Below are 12,278 nucleotides of genomic sequence, written 5' to 3'. Positions count from 1 at the left end.
GTGAAAGTAGAAAGGGGACTTGGGAAGAAGGGCTTCCTCAGGAGAAAGAAGAGGAAGAAGAAGAGGAAGAAGAAGAAGAAGAAGAAGAAGAAGAAGAAGAAGAAGAAGAAGAAGAAGAAGAAGAAGAAGAAGAGAGAAAAAGATGGTGGTTAGAAAAAAACATATGTATGAACTTGCCAAAAAAATTAATTACTTTTAAAAGATACCCTATTCTAGGGAGAGTAGATGATGTACTCATGAATCAAAGCTGGTACAATACAGACTTTGAATATGTTCACAATGGTAATGAATAGGAGTGATCTAGTTGCCCTTTTATTGACTTGATTAAACATCATCAGAAGCTAACCAGCCAGGAGAGGACAGCATAGGGAAAAGGACTCTTCTTAGCATTCTGTGAGAGTGAAGAGGAGGAGTAATACCAGCCACCAAGATCAGCAGCAACTAGGGAATGAGTCAGCATAAGTGTTCTTCTTTGCTTTATGTGCTTGCAAAGTGCATAATTCTGTTCTCTGTTCTCAGTGCTCATCATTATTTCCACTATAACGCAAATGACTTTTGTCAATGAAGAAACAGCAAATGAACAAATTCACAGAAAGTATCAGAAAATCACAAATTCTGGTATAGAATAATGACTATGATGTCTAATAAATTTCAAAAAGCAAATTCTAGAAAGCTTTATATACACTAACCTCTTTAAAACTATATTTATATATGCATGCATGTTCCAAATCTGAGTATAAGTAAAATCTGAAATATGTTCTTAATAAAACTAACAATAATGATTGTGAACGGAAAAATTAATAAGAAGTAATATGAAAGGAATTCTTCAATGACTGAGAATATTTAAAAACACCATTTTGTGACAAAATTTTACACCATATAAAGTTAAAATTATTGCTTTTTCAAAACGAGTTTGCCATCAGAACAGAGTTGTGAAAACTACCTCTTAATTCAAAGACAAAATGGGGAAGAAAAAGTTTCAAATCAACATCACTCGGCACGTGAATTCTGGCAAGTCCACCACAACCGGCCACTTGATCTACAAATGTGGTGGAATCGATAAGTGAACCACCAAAAAGTTTGAAAAGGAGGCAGCAGAGATTCATAGGCTCCTTCAAGTATGCCTGGGTCTTGGGCAAACTGAAGGCTGAGCATGAGCGTGGTATCACCATTGATATCTCCCTGTGGAAATTTGAGACCAGCAAATACTGTGTGACTATCATTGATTGATGTCCCAGGACTCAGAGACTTCATCAAAAACATGATTACAAGCACATCCCAGGCTGACTGAGCTGTCCTGATTGTTGCTGCTGGTGTTGGTGAATTTGAAACTGGTATCTCCAAGAACGTGCAGACCCATGAGCATGCTCTTCTGGCTTATACCCTGGATATAAAACAGCTAATTGTTGGTGTCAACAAAATGGATTGCACTGAACTACCATACAGCCAGAAGACATATGAGGAAATCATTAAGGAAGTCAACACCTACATTAATAAAATTGGCTACAATCCTGACACAGTAGCATTTGTGTCAATTTCTTGTTGTAATGGTGACAACATGCTGGAGCCAAGTGCCAATATGCCTTGGTTCAAGGGATGGAAAGTCACTCACAAAATGGCAGCACCAGTGGCACCACACTGCTGGAAGCTTTGGATTGTATCCTGCCACCAACTCATCCAATTGACAAGCCCCTGTGACTACCCCTCCAGGATGTCTACAAAATTGGTGAATTGGCACTGTCCTGGTGGGCTAAATGGAGATTGGTGTTCTTAAACACAGCATGGTAGTGGTACCTTTGCTCCAGTCAGTGTCACAACAAAAGCCAAGTCTGTTGAAATGTACCATGAAGCACTGAGTGAAGCACTTCATGGGACAATGTGGCCTTCCATATAAAGAAAGTGTCTGTCAAAGACGTTAGACATGGCAATGTTGCTGGTGACATCAAAAATGACCCATCAATGGAAGCAGCTGGCTTCACTGCTCAGGTGAATTATCCTGAAGCATCCGGGTCAAACTAGTGCTGGCTATGCTCCTGTACTGGGTTTCCACACAGCTCACATAGGATGCAAGTTTGCTGAGCTTATAGAAAAGATTGATCTTCGTTCTGGCAAGAAGCTAGAAGATGGCACTAAATTCTTGAAGTCTGGTGATGGAGCCATCGTTGATACGGTCCCTGGCAAGCCCAGGTGTGTTGAGAGCTTCTCTGACTATCCTCCACTGGGTTGTTTTGCTGTTCATGACATGAGACAGACAGTTGTTGTAGGTGTCATGAAAGCTGTGGACAAGAAGGCTACCAGAGCTGACAAAGTCACCAAGTCTTCTCAGAAAGCTCAAAGGCTGAATGAATATTAACCCTAACACCTGCCATCCCAGGCTAAATTAGTTGTGGAAGGACAGTTTCAGAATTGTTTATCTCAATTGGCCATTTAACTTATTAGTAAAAACTTGTTAATGATAATGAATTGTGAAACCTTCAGAGGGAAAGGAAAATGTTTTATGGACTGCCAACTATTTTTTTTTTTGGTGTAGTAGTTTTTAGTTATTAGTTTTCAAAATCAGTACTTTTAAAAATATATTTTATTCATTTATTCATATTACATCTCAATTGTTATCCCATCCCTTGTATTCTCCCATTTTTCCCTCCCTCCCATTTTCCCCTTATTCCCCTCCCCTATGACTGTGACTGAGGAGGACCTCCTCCTCCTGTATATGCTCATAGGGTATCAAGTCTCTATTTTTTAATGGAAACAACTTGACCAAAAATCTGTCACAGAGTTTTGAGATCCATTAAAACAAGTTTAATGAAAAAATTAATTATCTTGACACAATTATTAAAATTTCCAAATATTTTGAAATATCATTGCTGTCAGAAAACTTGCCTATGTCACTTTGATAGGATGAGGACAAGCAAAGTAATGAGCATCTAGTAAAACTGAAGTGGTAGAGTAAAAAAATTGCTTACCTCATTCATTTTAATTTTCAAAAATACTCTTCCCAGGTAATATAATTAGAAGTGTAATTAGAATGTTTTATTTAATCAGTTGAAAGTTAAATATTATGTGTAGCTATTATGTTAATAACTGTAGGTCAACAAGAGAAACAAGAGTTTCTAATTACGCATTTAGAATAGTTTTTAAGTCTCTTTATCCCTGTCCTACAGATAAAATTGAGAAACGTTTTATCAATTTCTGGTTATTATTAAGAAATATATTACTCTGCTCAATTTACAATGACCAACTTACAAAGACTGGGTAGCAGAAACTGTACTTTCTTGCACTTCTAGAAAAGCAATTTTTGAAGAGCAAACTGCAGTTTTAGAAAGAGCTTGGGTTGTTTGGAGATTTCCATTGGTCTATAAACTCTCCATAAACTGAATATAAGGCCCCATTGCTGAAAATACTACCTACACAACTTATTGAACATGCAGAACTCAAGCTATTACCTACATAGGCGTTTCACCCTATGGGCAGCATCTTCAGTACAGGAAGTTATCCAGCACACTGCCAAAAGAGAAATGTAAACACCAAGGCAGACACAAAGCCGTAGATCTACAGTTGTGTCCTTCCTGTATGATATGATAGGACAATGGTAATACAAAGCTTATGGGAGCAACCAATATATGGTTGGGCTTAGGACGTGTTCCACAAAATGTAGCCACACCTGGGTGAATAAGAACCAGAAACCTGATAGATCAGGGACTTGGGGTTCAGCAAAATGCTACTGGTCTGGAAGCAGAGCAAAACAAACAATAACAAAAAACATAACAATAAAACAACTCCCCACAGTATTCTGTTATAGATCAGTGCCTTGTTCAGCCATCATCAGAGAAGCTTCCTCCTTCAGTAGATGAAAAGAAATTAAGAGACCCGAAGACAGAGATTATGCAAAGAATTAAAGACTTCAAAACACTCAGCCCTAAATAGTATGTCTCTTTCAAATTTCTCACCTCAGTCCTTAGGAATCCCTGGAGAGCAGGGAACAGAATAAATGTCCTTTGTGAATATATTATGGCTTCCTGTTTAGCGTTTACAAATGGGTCAGTGTTTCTGGTGCCTTTTCTTGGGCTCTTTTCCTTCTGTTTGTTTGGTATATGTTAGGTTGTGTGTGTGTGTGTGTGTGTGTGTGTGTTCTATCCAACCTTCACTATTGTTTTTATTGTGCTTGTATTCCACTGTTCTTCAGTGTGTACTCCCTTGCCTAATGCAATCGACATATGGATGAAGCGTAAGAGAAGTTAGTTATCAATCAGAAGATGACATTTGTGTCCTGCCCACCTTTTGCCTATTAGGTGCATATTTGTGTGCACATGTTTGTAAACATACATTTATATTATTACACATATATACAATAAATTATCTATAACAAGAAAAGCCATAAAACAATCAGGAATTGTATAAATGTCACATTCTTAGTGTTTTCACTATTTGTATTTGGCAGCCTTGAAGAAAACATATTTTCTATCTTGGTGAGTCTAAAATTCTTAATGTAATCAATATCTATCATACCTCATCATTATCAACTTAAAACATCTCTCTAGACCTAAAAATATCCTAACCCCTGAACAGCTAAGCTTAATTGTAAAACTATACTATCTAGTCTTCAGCCTCATCAGAGACTTGAGAAGGAATAAAATTAATTACCTGAGTATACAGAAAGTGCAGACTAGCAGCTTGCCTGATGAGAAGATGACAGTGACAGCTTGTTGCCTGTATAGTCAGTCACCCAAAACTCTCTATAATGTTGGAGCATCATCTTCAGCCTTCTGGCCCAATGTGTCTGACAGACATGTTTGTGAGACAGGAACTGTTGAGGACTTGCTTACCCTGTCTTGGCAGAGTTTGGCCATTGACTCTACCTACATCCAAGCTTGCCCATTTTTAGGCAGAATTCTTTCTGTGGCAGAAATAAGGACATTTTGCCCAGTGACTGGTTTGCCACATTTGAAGCCATGTCCATAAGGAGGTTTTTTGATGCTCATCATCTTTGATGTAAGCTCTGTTGCCAAGAGTTAACCTGTCTCATAGTCAATGAATCTTTAAAATAATAAAAATATCTTTAAATGCCGTATTCCTTATGTCTCTGAGGTTTTTAAAATATATTTTATTAATTCATTCATATTACATCTCAATTGTTAGCCAATCCCTTGTATCCTCCATTCTTCCCTCCCTCCCATTTTCCCTTACTTCCCTTCCCTATGACTGTGACTGAGGGGGATTTCCTCCCCCTGTATATGCTCATAGGGTATCAAGTCTCTTCTTGGTAACCTGCTGTCCTTCCTCTGAGTGCCACCAGGTCTCCCCCTCCAGGGGACATGGTCAAATATGGGGCACCAGAGTTCTGAGGTTTTTGAAGACCTTATCTAACTATTATGCCTTATCTTTCTATAGACTAATATCTATTAGACCTAGGATATATATTATTGTGATAAAAATAGACTAGTAATTGATATGGCCATGATTTGATCAACTAACAATTAACTTGTATAACTTACTTATCCTAAACAGTCTGCAATAGCATTTTCAAAGTATTAGAAGTGAATCTTGTGTTATAATTGATCTGTATGGGTACAATACCACATATTAGAGAAGAAATATATATATATATATATATGCCTATATATAATATGTTATGAATAATTTTAAATTTGAATTCTATACCAATGTATCTAAAATTAAACTTACTTTGCATCTATATACAAAATCCTACACCAGTAAGTTAAAAACAACCTAGTGAGTAACAATAAAGACATTAAGTTGAAGAGTAGATTCATTAATCTACTTTTTGTCCTATCATGCCTATATATTTATATAGGCCCTCTTTTTTCTTTTCAACTCCTATCTCCAAGCCTATAAAGGAAAGATAAAGGAAAAGAGAGACATTCCTGAGTCCAACCTTGTTTTCTCTCTAAATAAGACCAATAATAACTTATAACCAACTCCCAATGAAAATAATCATCTATACCCCAAGAAATCAACCAAAAACCTATCCAACCTCCCTTAAGGGAAATGTGGTGTCTTTCTCTTAATGTATCTCCTGGCTGATTTGGGAGCAATAATATCATTTTAGGGGTGTTCGAATACATTTTTATCTACATGGAAATAGTCCAAATAGCAAAATTCCCATAATCCATATTAAGTTATTGTTAATATTATAAGAACAAAGTAAACTTCCAAATTTCCATGTGAGTTTATTTTTTCATCAGAAATGTGTTAAAGTATTTATTTATCTACATTGTCATTAGTATTGCAAGTCTGTCATTTGAATGTATTCATTCTGGGTTATATATTCTAGAATTAATTTAGATTTTCGTAATGATTAATAATAATTAATGTCACTTCACATGCTTATTAGATATTTGAATATCTTCTTTATAGAAGTCTACACATGTTTTTTTTCCCCATAACAGGATCATCTTTGTATTACCAAGCTGTAAGAACTTCACATGTATGGTAAATAGAAGGTCTTTATCAAACTGGTACCTGGAAATATTTCATCCTATTTCATGGTTTATACTTTGATTTTCTTTCTTCCTTTCTATTAAAAAATTAACTATTCATTTTACATCCTGCTCATACCTCCCTCCCTTGTCTCCTCCCTCCTCCACCATCCCTTCCTGTTTCCTCCTCCCTCTTCCCCCTCCCTCCTCTATGACCAGAGAAGGGAAACACCGACTCACCTAACCCAGCATATTAAGTCGCATGAAGATAGAGTGTGGCTAGAGGGGAGGATAGAGGTGGGTGTACCCCCTTCCCTTGTGGCCCAACAAGGCAGACCCACCAAAGGAAAGAGACAAAAAAGCAGGCAGCAGAGTCCCTGTCAGAGCCAGCCCTCACTTCCCTCAGTAGGGTACCCTCATGATGACTAAATAGCCCATCAACTGCATCTGTGCAGAGAGCCCAGATCCAATCCAATCCTGGGCTCTGGCCGAAGCCCCAGTCTCTACAGTTCCCCTCTGGGCTCTGGTTAGTAGGCTTTGTTGGTCCTCTTGTGGAGCTGCTGCACCCTTTGGAAACTATTTTAATAATAAAATTGCATCACTTAAAAACTTAAGTTTATATATCTTCCAAAATTAGATAATTACATTTATTATTTATTGCATTGGCCTAGAACCTCCATTAAAAATTTCAGTAGAAGTAAGAAGTCTGACATCATTCTTCACTCATTAAAAGAGGCACACATGCACTTGATTGGAGTGTTAGCAGTCCAGTTTTCTGGTTACTTTCCAACAACCTATTCAACACTCACATTAATTTTCTTAGTTACAGCAGCATAATTTTGGAGATTGTTTTAAGTTTGGGCTCCATTATAGACAATGGCCCAGGATATCAATTTTATGATATAAAGCACTAAAATTAAATTCCATAAAATTGTATAACTGAATTGTAGTTTTTCCTTGCAGACTATTAGATAAAAATAATAACATAAATCATGCATATAGGGTATTAAGAGACTTGCAGAAGTTTGTTAATTTGATGAAGAAAACCAGGAGTGATTTCTGTGAGAAGTAACTTATTGAAAGTTTTGTTTAAAAAGGAAGCAAAAATCACATAGTTCATTATATAAATTATTAAAAGCCAAAAGATAAATAATATCAACTAATTTGCTGTAGCAATTCCAATAAGTGTCCACAAATATTTTCCTAACAATGACCTGTAATATTTCACCTGTATTAAGCCATTTTTTTTATTGGCTGATGGGTTTAATATCCTTGAAGCCTCCCTTACACTGCATTGACTTAAAGACAGCATGAGCAATGAAGATACTTCTGAAGCTTCATACCTGCTTGAGATATGAAATACAATGTATCTTTAACCTTGACATAAGGGCATGAATCTCATTAAGTCAACTGTCTAGCATTTTTGGACAGTTGGATAAATAAAAATGTGAGCCTTGTAAAATGAATATTAATGTTGTTATGCAATAATGTATCATTCAATAACTGAAATTATCTGGCTATTTATTTCAAGGAAAACTATACATCTAGGAAATTAGAATTTTGCCCTTCATCCATTGCTTGTGATTCGGGGCTTTCAGGAAGATCACTGCCAATTACACATTTAATGGTGTATGTTGCCATTATCACTGAGTTAAGACTTGCCATTATAGTTTGCAAATGACCAATCCTCCTTCACAATAGTGTAGTAATAATTGTGAAATTGGAACATCAGGACAATCATTTAAACAGAGTATCTATGATTTTGTCTCTATTTACGAAAAACAAACTATTTCTAAAATCATCTATTACCAGCTAATGTACATTTTGTCATAATATACAAATAGAATTTCCCTGTGGACCAATCTCATTAAGTCCAAAGCACATCAAAACTTACATGCACAGGCTATGATAATTTTACCAGCATAATTTTACAATACAAGGCCTATTCAAAATATTGCTGAAAATGCCAGTTATGCTTTCCACATCTGGTATGCTCTGTTTTTCCATGTTCAGAGGTTATAAATATGGGCTGTTATTTTGTTCCTTTCTTACCCTCCTCATGGACTTAATGTCATCACTTTTGTCAACATCTTCAATATAATAAAAAAAAGAATTATGATTTGATCTATATATTTGCCTTCAAGTATGCAATTGGAAACAGAATATCTTATACTCAGGGCTTTAAAAGATGATTTCTCTGACTTAGATATATGTTCATTGGAGCTGAACTAATAATTCTGGGATGTTATTTTCAATACTTTATACTGCTACCCAATTACTACAGTTAACTGCAACGTATTTATTTATTTCTTCCAGCAGCATTTTTGAAGTGCCTTTCTTACCTACTTTTCTATAAAACTCAATCTGTTGTTCACTGATGAGCTTCCATGTCACAATTATTGCATAAAGATCTTAAAACAAAATGTTTTATTTTGGAACATTGGAGAAGATTAAGATTGTATTTAATCCTGGCTAAATTATTCAGTTTCTAGCATGCTTATTTACAATAAATGACTCAGCAGCATCACCAGTTTATATAGCTATATGTATTCATATTGGTGCATATTCATTGAAAATAGTACTTGATTCCATAAGGACCTATACCTATTAGTATGAAAATTACTTTTTTGGAATCACAGACTTGACAGGGTCCTACAATATTTTGAGACAAAGTTAACTTAATATGATGATCTCCAATGTATCCATTTCCCAACAAATAACATAATCCTATTGTTCTTTATTGAAAAATTGTTCTCACTACATTTCCTTGTGTATACCTACCATGTTCTCCTTATCCATACAACAATGATAAACATATAGACTGATATCACAACCTGGCTATTGTAAATGGTTCTTCAATAAATTTTTATCATTAAATACCTCTATGATATGTTACATATAGTTCTTTGAGCAAATACTCAAGCACAATACAACTGAGTCATACAAAATAAGGAAATCAAGATAGATCTGGACATTAGGAATGCCTTTAAAAATGACTCTAGGGGGTGGGGAAAAAAGAAAAAAAGAAAAAAAAAGAAAAATGACTCTAATTAAAAAAAACAAACAAAAAAACAAAAATATAAAGCAAAAAAAAAAAAACCAAAACAAAACCAAAACTTAAAAAAGATTACTACAATTTCTCTGGGTGTAAACATTGATAATTAGATTGTATAAAAATAAAAAGCATAGACACACCAAAAAAACCAATTTATTGAAAAGACAACCTGTGGTATGGGAAAATATTTGCTAACATCTGACAGAGGATTAACATCTAGAACATATAAAGAACACAAACACTAAGCAAGAATAAGTCAACAGTCTAATGAAAATGTGCTAATGAAATAAACAAAAAGTTTTCAAAAGATAAAGGACAAATGTACAAAAAGCATATGAAAAAATGTCAACATTACTAGCTGTCTTGAAAAGGCAAATTAATCTATTTGAAATGTAATCTCAAACCAGGTGGAAGTGGCGCATGTCTTAATCCCAGCACTAGTGAGGCAGAAGCAAGTGGATCTCCGGGAGTTCGAGGCCAGTCTGGTCTACAAAGCAAGTCCAGGACAGTCAAGGCTACACAGAGAAACCCTCTCTTGAAAATAAAACAAAACAAAAATGAACAAGAAAACAAACAAACAAACAATCAAAGAAAGAAATGTAATCTCACTCCAATAACAATGGTTATCATTAAGGGAACAATAAATCATCATCAAGATACAGAAAAAAGCTATGACCACTTCACGGTTTGCTGTTATTGCAGAAATTCATGCACGCATTTAAAATGAAAATACAGCTCAACTATGGAAAATGTTTTGTTTCATCTTTCTTTGCATGTTTATATACTACCATTCTAATGTTTCAATTCTGTGTTTGCTGTTGTTTCTGCTTCAGATGAAAAAGTGAGAAGTTAATATGACTCAGTAGTCTGTCATATTTGTTCTTCATTAAAATCATTAGGGACTTTTCTTAACTAAAATTAGTTCTGAACTAAATTTAAGTTTGGAGAACTATTGTGAAGATTTCAAACATCTATTATCCAATGTTGATAATATATTACTAAAATAATTTATTAGAAAGTTATTTTAAGTGTATGTATTTAAGTTTACATGTATTTATATATTAACTATGCTTCTCTGTATGTAAACATGTTTCTTTTTTTATTCTTGTCATTCAATATTAGCACGATTTTGGCATCTCCCTTGTCCATGACTTGTTAAGCAGCCTTGCTGATGGCAGTTCACAGGTGTAATTTTCTGATGTGTCCAGAACACAGAATTCTACAGAAAATCTCCTACAATGTTATCACTCCTTGTTATGCTATGATCCCTGACCTTACATGCAGGAATTGTGGTTTAGATATATTAGTTGGGGCTGGACACCACATACTTTTCTTTTCTTTGTATTTTTAGTGGTTGTGGCTTCTGTAATGTTCTCTATCTATTGTAAGGAGACATTTCCTTGTTGAGTGGTAAGACCTCCACTCTTCACTATAAGAATAAATATTGAGAATGTTATTAGACATTGTGCTAGTTTATCACAGTGTTTGTTGTAAGTTGTCCTCCAAGGCCTACAACTTCACTAGCCCTGTGCAATTATTCACTAGGTTTCTAGTACCAGGAATGGTTGGCCACTTGTTGTGTAGTCCTTACGTCTAATTAGAAACCTTTTGGTTATTGCTAAGGTATGTAGGCCACTACTGCATTCTTAAACATATTACATCATATTGGTCATGACTTTAGTTCCTAGGCATCATTTCTGGGTAGGACTATTGGTGGCTTTCTTCCTTTGGAAATCTCCATTGTGTTTTCTGGTAACATAAAATCTAATCCACAGGGAAGAAGTCATAAATAGTTTTGTGTATATTTTTTGAGTTAAAGACGTAGGCCCTTTATTAGTTATGCTTTTTATAATGTTTCCTCACATTTAGTGGTGTGTTTTCCCATTATCTTAATGGGATATCTCATTTAAATTTTTATTTTGATAACACAATAATTAAATTAATTTTTAGATTTTTATTAGTACTATTGATGTTACTCTTGTGAAATTAGAGGCATATAAAATAATGTAATATTTTTTTTAAAAGATATAATGTGATGATTTGTTCTGAGGAACAGGGAGCCAGCATTTTGTAATTTCAATTTAGATTGTAGTCTACAACAATAATACTCTCTTAAGAAATGGAATAGAAATGTTGGAAATTTTCAGAAAGAAAATTACACACAGCTGGTAGAGACAATTCCTACAAATTTTACATTATTTTTATAAATGTCAAGATCTAAACTAACTTGATTTTTTAGAGCTTTTGGAAATATAGATATTTATTTATTCTAGGGATCAATTGGAAAAAAATCACATTTCAACAATATTGAATCATCGAAATGCCTCAAATATCTATTGATTTATATTAATCTTTTATAACTTTTATCTTTAAATTGTTTCTTCTTATGTAGATCCCATATATGGTCTATCAATTAATTCTTTACATATTTCATATTTTCTGCTATAACTTTGACTTTATATTTCTTCTTACTCCAACTGTTTCTGAAGATATGAACTAATTGTTTATTCTGAATTTTCTTTGTTAATTGCTAGAGATATTTAATGTTTGTGTCACTTAATCTGTCAGATTGTCTAGGTAGATATTAATGTCATCAAGAAATAGAGATAGTTTTAGTATATTTTTTAGTTTTTATTAATTTTTATACATTGCATTTTAATCATAATTTCCCTTCCCCAACTCCTAGAAAATCCTCCCAACCTTGTTAAACACCCAACTTTTTATAACTCTCCCTCATATCCTCCCTCCCTCTCTCTCTCTCTCTCTCTCTCTCTCTCTCTCTCGCT

The 12,278-nt window shown here is 34.6% G+C and overlaps 1 pseudogene across 1 annotated transcript; it reads left to right on the top strand.

The window, feature by feature from the left end:
- The first annotated feature begins 962 nt into the window (after nt 1-962).
- Nucleotides 963-2,353, top strand: LOC311589576 (elongation factor 1-alpha 1-like; annotated as a pseudogene). Its single transcript has one exon. The product of its transcript is annotated as an elongation factor 1-alpha 1-like (transcript).
- Nucleotides 2,354-12,278: the final 9,925 nt, after the last annotated feature.

The sequence above is a fragment of the Acomys minous genome (assembly GCF_964271855.1).
Source record: "Acomys minous genome assembly, chromosome: 18".
In the NCBI taxonomy this organism is placed as follows: Eukaryota; Metazoa; Chordata; class Mammalia; order Rodentia; family Muridae; genus Acomys; species Acomys minous.
This window is presented reverse-complemented; position numbering and strand designations above follow the sequence as displayed.